At 35.9% G+C, this 20389-nt stretch overlaps 7 non-coding genes across 7 annotated transcripts; 3 read left to right on the forward strand and 4 right to left on the reverse strand.

Moving 5' to 3' along the window:
• The first annotated feature begins 502 nt into the window (after nucleotides 1–502).
• Nucleotides 503–575, forward strand: Trnav-cac (transfer RNA valine (anticodon CAC)). Its single transcript has one exon. It is a non-coding gene; the product is annotated as a tRNA-Val (tRNA).
• A 1540-nt stretch (nucleotides 576–2115) lies between these two features.
• Nucleotides 2116–2188, reverse strand: Trnav-aac (transfer RNA valine (anticodon AAC)). The gene has a single exon. It is a non-coding gene; the product is annotated as a tRNA-Val (tRNA).
• Nucleotides 2189–3258: 1070 nt separating this feature from the next.
• Trnav-uac (transfer RNA valine (anticodon UAC)) lies at nucleotides 3259–3331 on the forward strand. Its single transcript has one exon. It is a non-coding gene; the product is annotated as a tRNA-Val (tRNA).
• A 1488-nt stretch (nucleotides 3332–4819) lies between these two features.
• On the reverse strand, nucleotides 4820–4892 carry Trnav-uac (transfer RNA valine (anticodon UAC)). Its single transcript has one exon. It is a non-coding gene; the product is annotated as a tRNA-Val (tRNA).
• A 1139-nt stretch (nucleotides 4893–6031) lies between these two features.
• On the forward strand, nucleotides 6032–6104 carry Trnav-cac (transfer RNA valine (anticodon CAC)). Its single transcript has one exon. It is a non-coding gene; the product is annotated as a tRNA-Val (tRNA).
• Nucleotides 6105–6956: 852 nt separating this feature from the next.
• On the reverse strand, nucleotides 6957–7029 carry Trnav-aac (transfer RNA valine (anticodon AAC)). Its single transcript has one exon. It is a non-coding gene; the product is annotated as a tRNA-Val (tRNA).
• Nucleotides 7030–8233: 1204 nt separating this feature from the next.
• Nucleotides 8234–8306, reverse strand: Trnav-uac (transfer RNA valine (anticodon UAC)). Its single transcript has one exon. It is a non-coding gene; the product is annotated as a tRNA-Val (tRNA).
• Nucleotides 8307–20389: the final 12083 nt, after the last annotated feature.

Raw genomic sequence — 20389 nt, forward strand, 5'->3', positions numbered from 1 at the left:
CTTTTGTCAATTACTGTCTTCAGCACAGTGAAACCTTTCTGTGAAAACAAGCAAATCGTGCAATAATTTTTTAATTACACACGAATACGATCACAAAACATTCGCTTTATCAAAGTAGGCCTTATATTTTCGAATTTGTCATGACTTTGAAGATTACGGATGGACGATCGCTGAAAATTTCGGCGAACTTTACAATCACATTACGAAAATAGTTTTGCTTCATAGAAAATAAACTCACCCATTAGCTAAATATTGCGCAGTATTCTTCTCCGAATTATCTATAAAATATCTTCTAATCTTTAAAAGTAACTATTTTTAAACATTCCCTTGAACAGGCAACTTCTAAATATTTAACAAAAACTAGTTGCACTCCCCTCCCCTCTCTGCCTCAGTTCCAGTGACATTTCTATTAACCAAATCAAGTTCCTTGTTCGGTAATGACACCATGATTAGGTCGAAATGAGTATTCTACAAATTTCCTTTCTGGGAACCTATTCCAACAGTTTTCGTAGTGTAGTGGTTATCACGTTCGCCTCACACGCGAAAGGTCCCCAGTTCGAGCCTGGGCGGAAACATCTTTTCTTTTTCTCTTTAAATTTTGAAAGGTTTTGGTTGCTTACACAGTTAGAATGTTTACAGATTTCTGTTGTTGCTATGGCATTTGGTGCAATTTTAATAATTACCGAAATTTATTTTGTTGTCAATGTTGCAAAATGCGAAGGAAACAGTACAAACATAAACACTCACTGATTTATATATAAAAAAGAAACAAGTTTGACCAGGGGGTCAACTTAAAGTCAATGTCTAGGGTAAGATTCCTTATTACTTAAACATGTCAGCACTTTATGTTAGGCTTATTACGTAATGTCTTACAATACAAGTGTTCATGTAATTGTCAAGTCGAACTGTTGAAAGTTTTAGCGTGAATAATGTGCTCTGGTACAATTTGTTAGGTGTTGAGAAAAGAAATGTTTCCTGATATCCAGTCTGAATGTAAAGTAGATGTCGATGAGTATTGATCTGTGTCCACTCATTAATACATTTACATTACAATTGGGAGGTAGGCATAATTTGTCTTCAACTTGAACGACTCACACTTTTACATCAAAGTTGCTCGATTTGTCAAATCGTAAATGCTAGTTGCTGTACCCATACAATTATTTAGCATTTCAGAGTCTGATATAATGTGAATATTTGTTCAATGTCACGAATATATTTGTTCAATGTAACTAAGCCTCGACAACAAAAATTGATAAAATACAGATTCGTGAGACTACTAAAACAATATTCTCAAACTTGCATGTTTGTTCAATTTATGAAATACCTGGTACCCTTTGATAAAAAGAGAAACTTTGAGAATAGTTATCGTGGTTGAATTTATTAACTTTGACTCCTTCTAATAATTTCATTACCAAAAAAGAAACTATGGCTTTATAGAGACTTCACTCGAAATGAGAAGGAAGGACAACGTTTGTATTTGTTTCCTTTTGCTTTACTGACAAAATGTAAAAATATTTGTAAGTTAGTTATACAAAATGTTTTAAGGTATATTTTGAAAAAAAGAAATATTTTATGTTTTACGTTTCAGAAAAAACATACGCAATCCTTTGCTGATTTCAAAATGTATGTTTTGCTGTCATGTTGCACATTGATTGCAGTGATGCAAAATACAGAGAAATACAAACAGCATTTGACAATTTATCCGAGCATACGATTCAAAGAAGTGTCAATAATGTGAACCTTTGACTTTTGATCTTGACACCCATAGTGAGTTACCAAAGTAATGTTATTTCTTGCACATCTCAGACAGTGATATTATAATATACATATACACACAAATGTAATGGAATTGGCTTTCCACGTGCACTCATGAAAAAGAGAAATGAAAATGAAAACTAAGGATGGGAAAGAATGGTCAACAACTGATTAAAAACATTGAAAAGAATATACGAATGGAATATAAAAGTAAGAGAAAAAATTAACATTTCAGAAGAACATGATACTAAAAGATGTCTCGCTTTTATACAAGATCTTGAAATGCAAAATGAGCTTATATTTCCAAATTTGTAATTTCAAGATTAATAGATATTCTAAATAAAATATGTTTTGGTTGAATGTTTCCGCCCAGGCTCGAACTGGGGACCTTTCGCGTGTTAGGCGAACGTGATAACCACTACACTACGGAAACTTCCCTATATGGTCACAGTTTTAAGAATTACTTGAAATATGTGTTCAAATGTTATGGCCCCTCGAATTACGAATAATAAAGTCACTGAATAATAGTATATCTCCCATGAATGTCTATCTGTATTGCATTTCAAAATCACGCTGCAATACATTCTTTTAAATGATGGTCCCATAGTTTAAGTAATATTGTATTGTTTCGGCCATTATATCATCACAGACTACTAGATGTCACCATACAGATAGCATAATTGACATGGTAATAAGATAACCATGGAAACACAGGGGAGAACGCCTTACAGCTGCAACTGGACCATTTTTTAAACGATTTAAATTTGTTAGCTCTCAATATTGTACACCGTGATGGCTGATAAATTACGTAATTCATTTTGATAAAACATAATCAAACACTGAAGAATTGTCACATTCGCATTGTTTTTTCTTTGTTCCTAACTGTTTCATTACCAGACAAGGCTCTTATTAGGGTTGCGGCTCATTGAATCCTATGCCCCGGGTAGAGCCAATTTAACAGGAGGTGGTAGTGTTTTATAGGCGAAACATAACAACTTATATAAGGTCAGGGCCTAGGATTCAAGGCCTAGGATTCAATGAGCCGCAACCCTAATAAGAGCATTGCCCGACAATAAAGTAGTTAGGAGCAAAGAAGAAAACAGGCAAATATGACAATTCTCCAGTGTTTGATTAATATGTTCTATCAAAATGAATTACGCAATGTCAATGATCAAGAATTGCCGTGTGTACAATATTAGAGTAGATTCATTTGATATATCAAATATATGAAGGCCTTGCTGAATGGAAGCAGAGTCGAACTATTACACCATGAACAAGCCAAGTTGAACAAATGGAATATACATACCCTGGTCGTTCTACGTCACGACAACACCTCGTCTGTGTCATGACAACGCGTGTCTACGTCACTGGTTCTGCTGTGTTCGAAATACGAGTCAAAACGTTCAAAATTGTCATTGCTTTCCACGATTCCCCTAATAGGTATTACATATATCCGAAAATCAAATGACTATGCTACTTTTTGTAAATTGAGTATTCGTGGAAGTTTCCGTAGTGTAGTGGTTATCACGTTCGCTTTACACGCGAAAGGTCCCCAGTTCGAGCCTGGGCGGAAACAGTTGAAAAGATTTATTTTTGATAAATACGGTTTTTTCATTGTCTTAGCAAAATAATAGTGCAAGTAGGTCGAGATGCATTTTATTAAGAAATATAGAATCTATATCACTGGAAACATGTACGTACCGAGAATGGAAGACTGAAGTTCTTCACTCGATCACCACTGACAAACTTGCTTCAGATAATCAATTTCCCTGAAAATGTAGATGGACTTGAATCAATGGAAGCTCAATCGATATAATTTATACCAAAGATTCAAACAAAAGTCTTATTATTGCCGACAGCTTCATTTGACGCTACGTCAAGGTGATAATATAATATTATTATAATACCGCTGTACATAATACACGATACAAATCGATAGCAGAAATAAGAATATGGAACGTGACGTGACGTGACACATTCTACAGCACTTTGCGTTCGCGTTGCCACGGGTAATAGCGATCTCGCAGAGTGTTTGATATCAACGCGAGACTTCACGAATTGTATTCATTCTGGAACACAGAGACGATTCATCGAACCAGGGACGAACGTTGCCACGGGTAATATTGATATCGCAGAGTGTTTTAGAATAGATTCAGTGGAATCGAACATAGTTGGGTGAAGTTATGAGTAACCGAATCACGAATGTTTTATAGAACTCCACAAAAACTTTGTGACATCGTGGTCAAATTACTTTAGGATACATTTCCGGCACATATTCTGTTACTCTTCACCCAACTATATTTAATGAATTATCTCTGTGATCCAGAATGAACAGTAATCGTGAAGTCTCGCGTTGATGTCAAACACTCTGCGAGATCAATATTACCCGTGGCAACGCGAAAGCCAAGTGCTGTCGAATGTGCCACGTCGCATTACGTCTAATGAAGCTGTCAGCAATAATAAGACTTTTTGTCAAAGCTTTTGGATACTTATTACGTACATATAATATCGATTGATGAGCTACCATTGATTGAAGTCCATCTACATGTCAGGGATTTTCTACAGCCAGTACATCAGTGGTGATCTGGTGAAGAACTTCAGAAGTCTTCCATTCTCGGTACGTACACGTTTCCACTGAATCAGATATGGGTTCTATATTTCTTGATAAAATGCATCTCGATCCTAGTTGCATTATTATTGTGCTAAGGCCTAAAAAATTCCGGTTACCATAGTCTTTCTAAACTTTTGTTAAGAAATATTCGAGAAAAAAAAATAAAATCGCGAAGGAATAGTGGATGCGGAAACTGGCATCAAATTAAAAAGACAATATAAAACTCTTCTTCCAATATGTAATGGCTGTACATCTGATGGGAAGAAACCAATAACACAGAGATCATATGGAAAACAACGGAAAACATAACTACCTGAACTAGAGACTCACATATGAAAAAAATATATATAAAAAAATCAAAAAAAAAATCTACCTACCCTACCTATTCTAAAATTGAATGTAACAGAAATCACACAATTTTTTTTATTATCTTTATCAAAAAGTATTTGCGACTGTTTTCGCCCAGGCTCGAACTGGGGACCTTTCGCGTGTAAAGCGAACGTGATAACCACTACACTACGGAAACGCCGATACATAGTTAGGTTTCCTTTAGATTAATAAAAATTGATATTATTACAATACTTTTTGGAAATTACCTCCTACAATATGTACGTATTAAATTCTTATGAACACATGTATCATTCAAAAAGTAATATTTTCCCAACGTGTGACTATCTAATTGTGTATTACATTGTTGAAATTACGTTGCAATATACATCATTCTGGCAAACGCTGAAATGATGGGACCATAGTACAAATATGGTTTTATAATAGTTGGGTGTTACCATACATTACTACAGCGCGTTGCAGATTGCTTTTCACTTTCCGTGTTTTATAAAAAAACGGAACCAAAGGGCGAGAGAAAGTTGAAATGCTACACTTTAAGATAGCAAGATTAGATGAAAATTTTTGTCTAAGTGAAATGAAATAATATGCACATGCCGTACATACATTAAATACAGACACCAGTCGTCACGTGTCTGCGGCTAGTTGTTGTTGTTTAAATGGTTTATTTCCTTCAAGCTAAATGAAGCAAGATATTGTTGAGAGAGAGAGAGAGAGAGAGAGAGAGAGAGAGAGAGAGAGAGAGAGAGAGAGAGAGAGAGAGAGAGAGAGATGCGCTGTAAGTCATGATAAACCAACGACAAAAGAGAATCGATGCAACCGAAACATGTTCATAATATGCGAAATACTTCACTTACCTCCTTTTGTCAAATGTCGTCAGCACAACCAGCAAATCGTGCAACAAACTTTTAATTGCACTCGAATAAGATCACAAAACATTTCCATTGTCAAAGTAGGCCTCATATTTTCGAATTTGTCATGATTTCGAAGATCGACGATTTCTGAGAATTTCGGCGAACTTTACAACTACATTACGAAAATTGTTTTGCTTCATAAAAAATAAACTCACCCATTAGCTAAATATTGCGCAGTATCCTTGTTCGAAATATCTATAAAATGTCTTTTAATCTTTAAAAGTAACTATATTTAAACATTCCCTTGAACAGGTAACTTAAATATTTAACAAAAACTAATTGCACTACCCCCCCCCCCCCTCACTGCCTCAGTTCCAGTGACATTTCCTTGTTCGGTAATGACACGATTAGATCTAAATGAGTACACTACAAATATGATTACTGATCTGAGAACATTTTTCTAACAGTTTTCGTAGTGTAGTGGTTATCACGTTCGCCTCACACGCGAAAGGTCCCCAGTTCGAGCCTGGGCGGAAACATCTTTTTTATTTCTCTTTCAATTTTGAAAGCTTTTGGTTGCGAAGTTGTTCTGTTGTATCTGTGGCACGTGGTGCAATACTTAACAATTACGGAAATTTATGTTGTTGCCAATGTTTCAAAATGCGAAGGAAACAAACATAAACACTCACTGATTTACATATACAAAAGAAACAAATTTAACCAGGGGGTCAACCTAAAGTCAATGTCTAGGGTAAGATGCCCTTACTAACACATCAGCACTTAATGTTAGGCTTAATACGTAATGTCTTACAGTTCATGTACTTGTCAAGTCTAACTGTCGAAAGTTTTAGCGTGGATGGCGTGCTCTCGTAAACTTTATTACGTGTTGAGAAGAGTATTAATCTGTGTACGTCCACTCATTTATATATATATATATATATATATATATATATATATATATATATATATATATATATATATATATATATATATATATATATATATATATATATATATATATATATACATTACAAATGGGAGGTTGGCATTATTTCTCTCTAACTTGGACGACCCAAACTATTACATCAAAGTTGCTCCATTTGTCAAATCGTAAATGCTAGTAGCTGTACCTATAAAATGATTTATCATTTCATGATCAGAGTCTGATATAATGTGAATATTTGTTCAATGTCACGAATACATAACAGTTTTCGCTGAACCTCGACACAAAGGGAAAATTAACAATATAAAGATTGGTGAGACTATTAAAACAAGATTCTCAAACTTGTACGTTTGTTCAATCTATGAAATCCTGGTACCATTTGATTGGATGAATTCATCACCAGTACAACATTTTTCTTATGAAGCGATTTATCTAAAAGATTAGTACCTGTTTCCGCCCAGGCTCGAACTGGGGACCTTTCGCGTGTTAGGCGAACGTGATAACCACTACACTACGGAAACTGTTAGAGTTCATTGATTAAAAGAGAAACTTTGAGAATAGTTATCGTTGTTTGAATTTATTAACTTTGACTCCTTCTAATAATTTCATTACCAAGCAAGAATCAGTAGCTTTATAGAGATTCCACTCGAAATGAGAAGGAAGGACAATGTTTGTTTTTGTTTCCTTTTGCTTTACTGACAGAATGTAAAATTATTTGTAAGTTAGTTGTACAAATGTTTTAAGGTATATGTTGTGACAAGAAATATTTTAGGTGTTACGTTTTAGAAGAAAACATACACAATCCTTTGCTGATTTCAGAAGTATGTTTTGTTGTCATGTTGCACATTGATTGCAGTGATGCCAAATACAGAGAAATACAAACAGCATTTAACAGTTGCGAGCATAAGATTCAGAGAAGTGTCAATAATGTGAACCTTTGACTTTTGATCTCTTGACATTGACATTGACATTGACACCCGTGGTCAGTTAACAAACTAATGTTATTTCTTGCACATCTCAAACAGTGATATTATAATATACACCTAATTGCCATCTGCATGCAAATGCATTGGAATTGGCTTTCCACGTGCACTCATAAAAAGAGAATTAAAAATGAAAACTAAGGATGGGAAAGAATGGTCAACAACTGTTTAAACATTGAATAGAATATACGAATGGAATATAAAAGCCATAGATAAAATTAACATTTCAAAGGAACATGATACTAAAAGATGTCATCTCTTTTATACAAGATCTTCTTGAAATGCCAAATCAGCTTATATTTTCAAATGGCAAATAAACAATATCAGAATTAATGATATAAGATTAAATCTTTATGAAATTACAACTATTCTGATATTGTTTATTAATATATATTCTAAATAAAAAATGTTTGTTTACGCCCAGGCTCGAATTGGGGACCTTTCGCGTGTTACGGAAACTTCGCTATACGGTCACAGTTTTAAAAAAATACTTGAAATATGTGCTCAAATGTTATGGAGCCTTGAATTACGTGAATTATAAAGTCACTGAATAACATTATATCTCTGTCTTGCTATAGAACAAACTATTTACCGTGTTTGTAGAATTTATGTAGTTTTGTGTGCAATAAAAATGTGTGCTTTTTTTTTTACTTCACTAACCTATATAGTCGAGTGATTTTTAAAGCAATAAGCTATCTATCCTACACCCTGAGTTTTAGACGGGTTTGCAAAAAATAAGAAATATTCCCACCCAGGCTTGAACTGGGGACCTTTCGCGTGTAAAGCGAACGTGATAACCACTACACTACGGAAACCTAGACGAAGGCAATTCGAAGAAAAAAGAGTATTATTAATTAATTTGCATGTAAAAACTATTGCCACCTTGCATCCTTACTGACTCTGTACAACACCTGTATGATTTAACGATTGAGTACAGTTTTTCACTATGTAGACATTGCATTAACTGACGTTGGTTTCATCTGGAAACTACCAATGTATATTGTAGCCATATGGCATGGTGCAGTGTCCAGTATCAACTGTAACGTGTTACATACTTAGCACAATACCATGTCAATATATATGAGTCCCAGTAGTTAGGCCTAACAACTGTGATACCTGTGAAGATCCAGTTTGTTCTGAGTGTACAGTGGTTGATCATTAATATTCCAAACCTAAACACAAGGTCATGTCTTTGTCGTCAGACACCGCTGATCACTACAAGAGATACTTAGTAAAGATGTTGGAGAAGATGAGGTTGAAAGAAGATGAAGCTACAACCAGTGAGATTATTGTGCAACAGATGTCAGCGTCACTGGATGAGTGTTTTGAGAGAGAAGAGAAGAAAATAAGAGACTTGGTGGAGGAAATATACCGCAGAATAGAAAACAGTGGAAGGAAATTGTTGACAGAGTTGAACGGTGAATATGACTACAGAAAGATAACTCCACAGGCACAATCGCGCAATCCAGAGAACTGATCAATGTCAAAACTGATCTGACCAATGCAAGATATATAGTAATATACATGATCACATAAGACTGCTATAAAGAAGATTACTTCCATGGTACGACGTCTGAACGGTGGCATTAGAAATCTTATAAAAAGTATTATAAAGAAATTTATTGTGGAAGGTAAAGAGATTCAAGCTGTAAGAATATTAATGAATCAGATATGTTCACCACACACACACACACACACACACACACACACACACACACACACACACACATGCACAAACGAACATACACATGCACAGCCTCTACTACACATATATTAGACGTATGAACCACTATAATGAATGAAGTGTATCAACATTAGAGGACGTACGTACACAGACACGTACACAAATGAATAATAACGATGCCACACAGAGTTTAACTTATAGAATTGTCATATATTTTATTTTCATTTTAGCCATGAAAGATCATGGCTAATTGCACCATAAATGTTATTTATAGAAAACAGTGACTTTGATCAACTCGATTCAGATAACTAATTTAAATGCATTTTGGCACACAAGTTAACCTTTGACCTAGGTCATCTATAACATCACACATGTATTTGGGATTTTCGTTAAAAGCTTAGGTAATTTTTCTAAATGTTATGAATTTTACTGCATTTTTTTTAATTCTTGAAACCCATGCAAGTTGTGATATATTTGTTGTTCGAACCGAGCAATACATTCGCCCATCTTATTACAAATAAAACAAGAAGAATTCACCCAGTGACGGTATATAATTCAATCACTTTAAAAGAGACTTGTGCAACTTGAAGAAATTTGCAATTGCACCATAAATGTTTCTGCACACCAGAAGGGAAAGTTCTTGTGGTTACAGGTTATATATCTCGAGATGTACAGAGTAAAATTAATATTACACAATAGTTTTCTTCTTTGCTGGACGTTTAAGCCAGGGTTACTTAACATACATAGGAACCCAGGTAAGTTGAAACAAATCTTCGGCAGGCTAGATTTTATAATTAACTGAGAAGAAAACCATTTCCCATATGAAGTCATCAACCCCTTGCACGCGAAAACAATAGGAAGATCTAGGAAATTCGTGTTTCAAGTAAAATGACAAGAACTTGCTCCCAATGAGGTGCGTCGGCCCTGCACAAAGGAGACCTTCCCCATGAATCTAAAAACGAATAAATACCAGTGGATATGAATGAAATGTACTAAATCAACTGGGAAAATTAGTAAACGGAACTAGTGAAAATGAAACTTGATGAAAGGTTAATAAGAAACGTCAGAATAGGTGGACAGAAAGTAAATGGAAAAAAAGGACTGAATGGAATTGTAAAACTAAAACTAGCGAAGTGAAATTAAGATACACAATTGCGGAAATACTTGCCTTTTTTTACTTACTTAGGGTGACCTTATTGGTTTTGTTTCTCATTACATTTTCAAAGCAAGTATGGGTCTGTCGGTTGAATAAAAAAAGACAGTAAAAAATAATCATCTTCTTCATGTTTCTCAGCCTTTTAATTTATTCAAACCACAAACCCAGTGCTTCTCGAAAGCCTCCATTACTTGAATAACTTCTGTCATGAAAGAAATGGTCTGTTCGTGAACAATCGTTGTCGTCGTCGTCGCCGCCGCCATGACTGTAGAAAGATGAAGTCGACAGTCGAGACACTTGCTTATTCTTGTCAGAGAGGGCGCTGTTCCGCAAATATATTAGAGGCAGGCGAAAATATTTTTTGCTATTTTGATGTAGGAGCTGAAAATAGGTAACTTGCAAATCCGCCATGTTGAATGTTGCAGCATGGGAAATATGATAATAAATACTAATCAATTAGTATTATAAACAATGTTGATACATTGTTTGTAACCAAAAATAATCAATTCATAGTTACCCTGGCAATTGTGAGAGATTAATTTTATCAGTAGCTCCAGATTAGGTATTACGAAAACCACAGATAATCACATGGTCCTTTGCGCATTGCGTCTGAGCATCTGAGCATGCTCAGTCTGGATTGCAAGTTCCCTATTTGAGTTGGTCGGGTAATGAGAAAAAGAAAAAAATAGGGCCACCCTTATCATGTGCTGTTCAGTAGTTAGCTTTGAATTAACTGACATATAAAGCACAATTTTCAAGTTTGTTGCAGGGGTTATTTTATACAGAATAATCTTTAACGTTGCTATTGCTACGTGTTGTGGTCTAACAAAAGACAGTTCTTACTTTTAATCGGTTGACATGGCCATAGCTAACAAAGTATATATTGTTGTATATATTGTTATATATTGTGTATATATATGACTTGGCTAAAATCTGCAAAGGATAATGATGGTACCTCACGCAAAGAAAATATAACAATTTCTGATCAGACAATTTTGCGACGACTTACATGTACATCTGAAACTTCAACTTTTTTACATCTATTTCTTTTTGGACCGAGCATTTTTTCTTTTTAGTTGGTAAGATTTTTGTCATGTCAGACGATGAAGAGAGACTACGTTAGTACATTTCTTTTGGCAAACCAGCAGACATAATATGTAGCAACGTGATTAAGATTTATATTGAGCCACACCACGTTTTATATCAGGTCATTATATTTTTATTTTATTGTTGTGGAAAAAATCTGGCATGATGTTGGGTATCTTCTTGAGAGTAGTTGTAAATACAGAAATTTCAGCCACTCCATCTACACATTCTCTGCAACTTTGTGTGTATGTTAGCCTAGCTGTAGACATAAAGGACTATTAACTTTACGATACTATTTCCGCTATCCCAGCTGACATTTTCATTTTTTGAACACTATGATTCGTCAGTGATGTTGGTATCGAATGGCATTTCACCATAGGACGTGATTGGTCGAATACATAATTAGCCACATTTAAATCGCGCAATGAGGTCACATGGTATATCCACAATTAGGTGTCGTCATGAGAACAAGTATATAGAAATGTGACCGGTCGGCACACTTATATAAGCTTTTATTCAAGCTTACATTAATGTTTTACACACATTAAATGTGTGTGGTGGGACGTGGCTTAATACCAGCATCATAGCAGACTTGGAAGGACGAGTGAAAATTCAACAAATCAAAATATCAGTTAGGATAGAAACAGTGTGGTAGCGTTAGTCCTTTAAGTCTACAGGTAGGTTATGTATCTGTATGTAAATAGTCATAAATTGAACCCTTGAAACAAATGGGTGGAATTGCAATATCATGAAGCTCTGGAAAACAGTATGATGGTGTCGAATGACTTCGAATGATCAAATCATTACTTACTTAGACAAAGCCAAATCAATACTGCACAAAATACACGAATTATTTCTATAATTACCCACTCAAACACGCCGTATAATTCAAAATATAAAACCCCCAATAAATCTTCATTTAAAAAAATATTAGTTGATTGCTCGTTTTTGCCATAAATAACTTATTATATTTGCACACTGATAAATAGACCCCTTCCGTAGATATATAACACGGTTTAGTGATGTGGAATATCTTACATACAAATATCGTTAATATTGAACTTTACACGCCAAACTAAAACTGAAATCAATATCTACTCCATTTCATTTTTGTCCAGGAAATGTGGTATTTGACATTCAGCTCTCCTTAATGCTAGCTTAACCACACAGCCTGCGAACCCAGTAATTAAAACTCAGTGTTTCCCATGGATACCATGTGTCGAAGCTGAACTCACACGATGCGTAAAAATATGCTTATTTGGTCAAATAAGCTAGGTGTGATCTAGTTAGCCATGTACGGAAATGTATTCTTTGTAACCTCAAAATATGCTAATTTATGCAGATTTTTCATCATGGCCAAGAGCAACAGATAATGAGACTTAGATAAAAATACTGAGTCTGAATTATCAAGTTCACAGACTGTGCAGAGAATGATTGCCAGGTTGACCATCTACCCCTCCTACCTTATTTCAAAATTATAATTTATGTTAAGATAACTTCATGCGTATTTAGCACAGTTGTAAATGAAACTCATCTGGACACAATCACATTTAAGCTCTTCAATTATAATGCATGTAACAGTTTCGTCAAATTGTATTACGACAAAACTCAAGCGAATTACAGAATGAAAATTAACCGAGCAGCAATAAATGAAAAGGCCACAATAGTATTTTAGCGTAACTATGTAGAAATTGTTGATAAAAATAACCTCCTATCAAAATATGCCTAAGTGTGCCGAGTCCGAAATTAATGATCAAAATAATCCCTGATGTCATAATTAAGATGATTCCCACAGTGACGTCACAAATAGCTGAAATAGCAGCAATGTGACCGTTTTTTGAAACTGTTTTGTTTAATAGATAAAATGACTTACTTGTAATGATTGTTCACCATCAGATGTATTGAATCCCCTATGGGTAAACACTGTGTTGAGCAGTACACATAATATAGTGTAATGCTTGTATCCAATTAAAAGGTTTTGGGTCAACGCCAAAATATGAGCGACCCAATAAATCATGATTCAAGTACATGTTATTACTATTTATAGATTAAATAAAAGACAAATAACAGACTTAAACAATATATATCTTGGTATTTTAAGAGTTTTCAATAAATGTATTGGCTGTCTGATCGAAAAAAATCATATCCAGTTACAGCTAGTACAGGTTTAAACAGCGCCATCAATTATAGAGTGAGCCAGACTGACACTTTGCAGTTTGAGTCGAATGCTCTCAACTTATTCACATGTTGTTTGGATTGGTTAATTTTTAAACTCGTGGTTTGATTTTTCGGATTCCAGTCACAATAGGATATTTTTGACACGAGGTTCATATCGACCGTTATTATATCTTAGGGTGTCCCTATTTTTAACTTATGTTTCCCATTACTTTTGTCATAGCAACTGTGGGTCGGTCTTTTAAAAAAAATCATCTTCTTCACGTTTCTCCGTCTGTGCTTTTCCTCCTCTCTATCTTCTTTTTTTTTGGATTCCCTGGTAACAAACCCTTTCCCAGCTTCTCTACACAATTGGCATGTTCTCAAACCCTACTTGAATAACTTCCGTCACGAAAGAAATGAACAAATGTCGTCGCCACCGCTACGATTTAATTGTAGACGTCGACAGTCCAAACACTTGCTTATTCTTGTCAGAGACGGCGTTGTTCAGTAAAATATCAAGGGCGGACGAAACTATTTTTTTTTTAAAATTTGATATCGGATCTGAAAATTTGTGTCGGCCGGGTAATGATGAACAGGAAACAAATAGGGTTACCCTTAAGCTATCGTTTAGCCCATTCTCTTGTTGCTGCTTGTTCATTTTTCACTGTAATCAGATGAGGAAACGGAATATCACATTGAAGGCACTCACATTTCTACAGCTTGGCTTGTTATCACACCATAAAGCTATAATGAATTATTGCAATTGTTCAAAAAAAAAGAATCATGATTTTCTACAAGACTGTCAATGTTGGAAAATGACTTGCTACCAAATTGTCGTTCAAGTCTCTACAGTTAATTGGCGATTCCCTCGAGTCAATTATCCTTTGTGGTCGTCCGATGTTTGCATCATATAAATAACCCGCTACCACTACATTGATGGTAGAACTGACGTACCCCCCATTAGTTCCCCCATCTTTACAGTATAACGTATCTGTAGTTGATAAGTGTTTACAACAAATATTATGATTGTAATTTAATTAGTTATCAGTATATTGGATGGAAGACACATTTTATTTGCTCCAAAGGTGCTGTCTCATATAGCTGTGTCGATTCTCCCGAAATATTGGTCGCCAGCTTCATAGTATTGGGCCGAATACTGGCCAAACGACCCACCAGAAGAAGGTGGGTAGGTCCCTCCAGGGTGTGTGTTGTAGTTTGTTGGCACAGGGTCGTATCTGTCTCCGTAGGTAAACGGTGGTGGGATTATACTGTCCTCCGCTGGAACTTGGTTTTCTGTCACAGCATTTGGAGTCCGTTCGCTCTTCAAAGGAACCTGCAGTGTTGTTGGTTGTGGACAATTAAATCCATGTGAATTCGGAAGTTTTCGTGTTGGACTCGAAGATCGTCGACTCGAACTCGAAGGTCTCCGAGACTGATTAAGTTTAGCAGTGAAACTGTCAAGTTCGTGATATTCTCCAGGGTCAGTGTACTGGCTTCGAATACTACCGTGGCGATTAAGAGCCGTTCCGCTGAACTCTCCTGGCAAACTCAGACGATGTTGGGTCCCATCGGTCTGAGATCCCAAACCGGCGCTAAGTGCAGCTAAGCTTCGTCGCCGGTAATCGAGTATGGATGCCCGTCTTTTTGTTTGTCGCAAAGAGTTACGGCAAGAAATGATGATGACCAGTCCTATGATTAAAACAATCATTCCTGCCAACGCTCCAAACAACGCACCTGCATAAGCTTCCATCAGAGGTGAACGTTGACCTTCTTTGGCTGAAAATTTGATGAAAATTAAGAAACCGTCATTATTAGTATTTCCAAATACCCAACAATCTATAACTATATACTAGCGACTTGTGGAGATAATGGCATACGTAGTTGGGATGGGGATGGGGGTGGGGGTGGGGTGGTAGTAGTAGGGTGTTAAGCGTAGTCAAGTGACTTGTTTCCCATACACCAACAATTCTAGAGAAAGGGAACACCACAAATCATAGAGCAGAATTGATAAAAGGACAAATGAATAATCTGACGATGTAATGATGTGGAGAGAAATGAACACATTAATATTTGACGATATTGTTATGAAGAATGAACAAGTTAATATTCCGTGGATGTGGTAAAAAGGAGATGAAATTAATGATGGGGAGAGAGATGAAACAAAATGAACTAAAATTTTGATGATGTTACGATGGGCGAACAAATGAACAAAAATAAATAATCTGAGAATGTAGTGATGGTGGAGAAATGAACAAGTTAATATTCTGTGGATATTCCATGGATGAGGTGGGAAGAGAAGAAATTAACACAATGAATAATCTGACGAAGTAATGACGTGGAGAGAAATGAACAAATTAATATTTTGACGATGTTATGGTTGGTGAAGAAATGAACAAATGATGAGTGGTTGGATCATGGAATGATGAGCGCCTTTGCAAGAAGGAAACTGTGAATAGAAATACCAAAGTAAATATTAAAAACAAACTCTGTATCATGCATTGTTTGTCACTCCTGTTGAAGATCAGAGATACAGAAAGAAGGCCACTCCATACAGAAAGAAGGCACCCTGGAAAATGAACAATCATGCAACTATAATAAAAGAGACACGCGACATGCTCCGTGTCTGTGTTCGTGTGTCGTGTGGTATGGGTTGTCTGGATGTTTAGCACTGTGATAGCAACTCCCATGTGTCCGGTACACTATCAAAACACTAGTATATGTTTTAGACCTTACCACGTTCGTCACAGTTATCACCATGGAAACCAACGGGACATTCACATAAATAATGACGTGTACCATTATACACACATGAAGCACCGTTCTTACAAGGGTTGCTATCACAGGCACTCGCTTCTGCAAAGACAAGATGTAAGAATGTTTATATGTTATGTTAGTCTTAAATTGACGGACTGCACAAGTTTAGTTATTAGTGAGACGAGGATTCCACAAACGTTATACATGTACATGTACAATGATGATGTGAAGTGCGCCCTCAAAAGAATCCGATAGCACAAGAAAATACTCACGGCAGTTCTTTTCGTCCCAAGCATAGTGATAACAGTTCTGTCGATTGTTACATACCAAGGTATTGTTTACACACATATCATTCCCACATTGAAAATAAGAAGCATTGCACGGTACTGTCAAATAAAACAGAACGGGGACGTCAGTGTTTGTAAAGATGTTCCAAATTACAATCAATCATACAGACAGACAGACAGACAGACAGACAGACAGACAAATAGAGTCAGGCGTAAATACACGCACACACACACACACACACACACACACACACTCACAGATAAATATATATACAACAAATAATTTCTTTGGGCAAAAAGAACCATTTAAATTTCCCTGATATGTGTTCTTTTTCCAGATTATTCGATCATTATATATCAATTGTGAATCGGTTAATGGGCACCTGGTAGTATAGATGTTGCCATGTGAATGCTTACAAAGGCTGCAGTGGATTGTATTCTCATCAGGGCATAAAGTTTGTGAAAGGGCGTTAACCCACCGTAAGTTTAATATTGTTTTATAACCATAATGTGGAAGAAACATAAGTTTATGCATGTGTGCTAACACAGCAAATAACATATTTACATGTACAGACAGGCAGACAGACAGACAGACAGGCAGAGACAAACACATACATATACACATACATGGCGAATATTCAACTGTAAACATACATGCACCCTTCTGCTTAATTAGCTATTGTATGAATTGTACAAGTAGATATCTCACAAATACACACCCAAGACGAAAAGAAGGCAAATAGTTTATTCTACTTACGGTCAGTGAAAGCTGTGAAGTGTAAACTAAAATTACTTTCTTCGCTATTAGGTCCTGTGTTGTATCTGATGAAGACACGGTTACTCTCTGACATCACGTCGGGGGCTGTTCCACTGCAATACTGTTGCACCTGATATGATTCTACACTCACTCTGTCGTATATTACCACTCTATTTTGAGTACAAAAATTCGGTCGATCCAGAGTGAACTTATCGAAAGTTAGAAGTAGCTGCAACAACCAAAAGAAGGAAACAATATTAGGAAATAAACGTAGAGTAAAGTCAGCTTTACATTCTCAAACATTGTGAGCATGTGACTATTTCTGGTCTTTATTTCTTAATACCTGTTTGGGTATAAATTCAGCCAAGAAAATACGACTGACCTAAGGGGACTTGTTTCTACGATTCTCTATGTGTGGTGAAAACAACATTTAGCTCACTAGCGGTTTTTTTTCGGGCTGACTGAACACCGTCATTTGAATTAGTTAAAATACACCCCCTCTAGCATATATAATTCATAAAAAATACGGTAAAAGAATGGCGATTGGGAATGTTTGATTCATATTTCGAGGGCCGCAGAACCAATGAGGTAGATGTAAGTTGCAATTGTCGTGACGCAGAACGACCAGCTGAGAGTATATCTTTTCTATTTTTGTTGTTGTAAGTAGAGCGTTCAACCTGGCTTGTTTGTGGTATACAACACATGTCCAGGCATATAACGTACCTTGTGATTAAGAGGTGCTGTTATTTGCCATGTGCAGTCCAGATTTATTGATGTCTTAGAGCGATGTACTGACACAGAATTGATTTCGCCTTCAGTGCCTTCTATCTCGATAATACATTCTATAACAAATCAACCACATATTTTTCTTGATAAGAATTCGTGTATACAGATATAATATAATATAATATAATATAATATAATATAATATAATATAATATATAATATAATATAGTATGTGAATCATGTGATGTGATGTTACTGTACTGTACTGTACTGTACTGTACTGTAATGTCTTGTCCTGTCGACATGTCCTCTAATGTCCTGTCCTAAAATGTAATGTAATGTAATGTAATGTAATGTAATGTAATGTAAGGTAATGTAATATAATATAATATCAATAAACCACCTCTTGGGGGCTGGTATACCCCATGTCTTGACGAATTCAGAACATAATCGCACCCGCTCACGTTCGTACTCATATGTAGTCAACTGGTTACGTCCCGTGCGTTTATATTATGTTGGTAAGGGGTATTACCATCCCAAGGAAGTAGTTTATTGTTTATACATGAATATACATGTCTCTGTCAGTGGACGTTTTTACAACAGCAAGCTGTCTACTGTCGACAAAAATTTGCCTACTGTCGTCAGAAAATTGACTACTATCGTCAGATATCTGACTATCGTCGACAGAAATTTGACTTCACTGTCGTCAGTAAGCTCCGTGTGTGTATAGTTATAGTATCGATATCATCACCCGAGACAACTAGAATTGTAATGAGATTTTCAGCAATTTATAGACAACCAAAGTACGTATAAAATACGTGATATCACACAAACAATTATAATTACATTTATATGATTACGAACCTGACTGACGATTTGCTGCAGATGTATTCACTGGAAAGTATGAAATACAATAAAAACATTATAAATCTCAATGTTACAAGGCCATTCATTTGATAAAAGTATATTTTTCGACATATTGTAATAAAACCCGTAGCCATCTCCGTCTATGCATCTTTTTGGAAGAATGTTGGTGGTACATATGTCGGAATTACCTACTGTATTCATGCGGTCACCTTTATCTATATGTATACGCAGCATTTCAAATCCCACAGAATATGGACATTGCTCAGCGAATAATGTCTTTTTAAAATAAATATCTTGGCATCATCACTGGCCAAACTAAGGTGAACTTAGAGATCTTTGTCAAATCCAAATGATATAGTATGAAAAAATAGCATTTTTAAAGTTCAATAATCGTCCGATGCGCATGTCAGGAACAAATCGCGTTCCAACACAATGCACTACATAAACTTTTATTCATCCCAAAAACCACCACCACTACTCAACACCATGCGCATGCCGTCGTGTTGTCACAATTTAAGATTATACAAAAGTGAGACTAGATTATGAGTGTGAAAGAAACTTTAGCAAATAATTTGAAACATCCAAATAACACCCTTACCTGGAATGAATTCGTAATTGGCAATGAACCCAGATTCCGCAACGGTATCATCTGTCACAAACCTCATCCATAGATACCTGCCTGTCGTTTCTATGCTGAAAGGATGCGATTTTCCACAAAATTTACCTTTTAGGGGAGTAAACCCCCACCTGCCATCTCGAATTTCCAGGTAGTCGAAAGAACATTCTTGCGAATCGGAAGACTCTATAGTGAATCCACTGGCAAAAGTAAGTCGTATGATATGACCTTTTTCAGCTGTAAGGTCAAAGGGAAAGGGTTAAATTTAGACTGTAAGACCAGTTTTTATCTGTGACTGCGCGCGCTATTCAACACAACAAAACAGTGAGTGCTGGCTGATAGGCCGGTATGTCACGTTGTATATGACAGACTGGATGAAATAGTGACTTAAAATAAATGCCAAATGTAAGTCGTGTATTGCAACAATTTTAAAGTGTACTATCATAGGGAGACGGGTAAATTGGACTTTTGATTAAAATGAAGGTCGTCGCGTCCTTTAATTCTATAGTAAAGGGACTATCGCACAATGTCACAGAAGCTCAATCGAACTTCATTCGTTTAGGAGAGAGGGGTCTGGCGTCAATGCGATTGCGGAACTTCATTTTCGCACTTCTAACCCCATTTCGACGGGAGGCTCACTCCTTCAACGATAAAAGCTTTTGTATTTACTACTGAGATGTTATTAAGTTGATCAAAATTTAATTATAATTTGAGATATATGGTGCCCTGTTTCTAGTAGTATTTTACATTACATCGATCGATCATAGTGGTGTGACCGCTACAGTGTTCAGCACAGTTAACATAATAT

Source organism: Glandiceps talaboti, chromosome 8, assembly GCF_964340395.1.
Source record: "Glandiceps talaboti chromosome 8, keGlaTala1.1, whole genome shotgun sequence".
Taxonomy (NCBI): domain Eukaryota; kingdom Metazoa; phylum Hemichordata; class Enteropneusta; family Spengelidae; genus Glandiceps; species Glandiceps talaboti.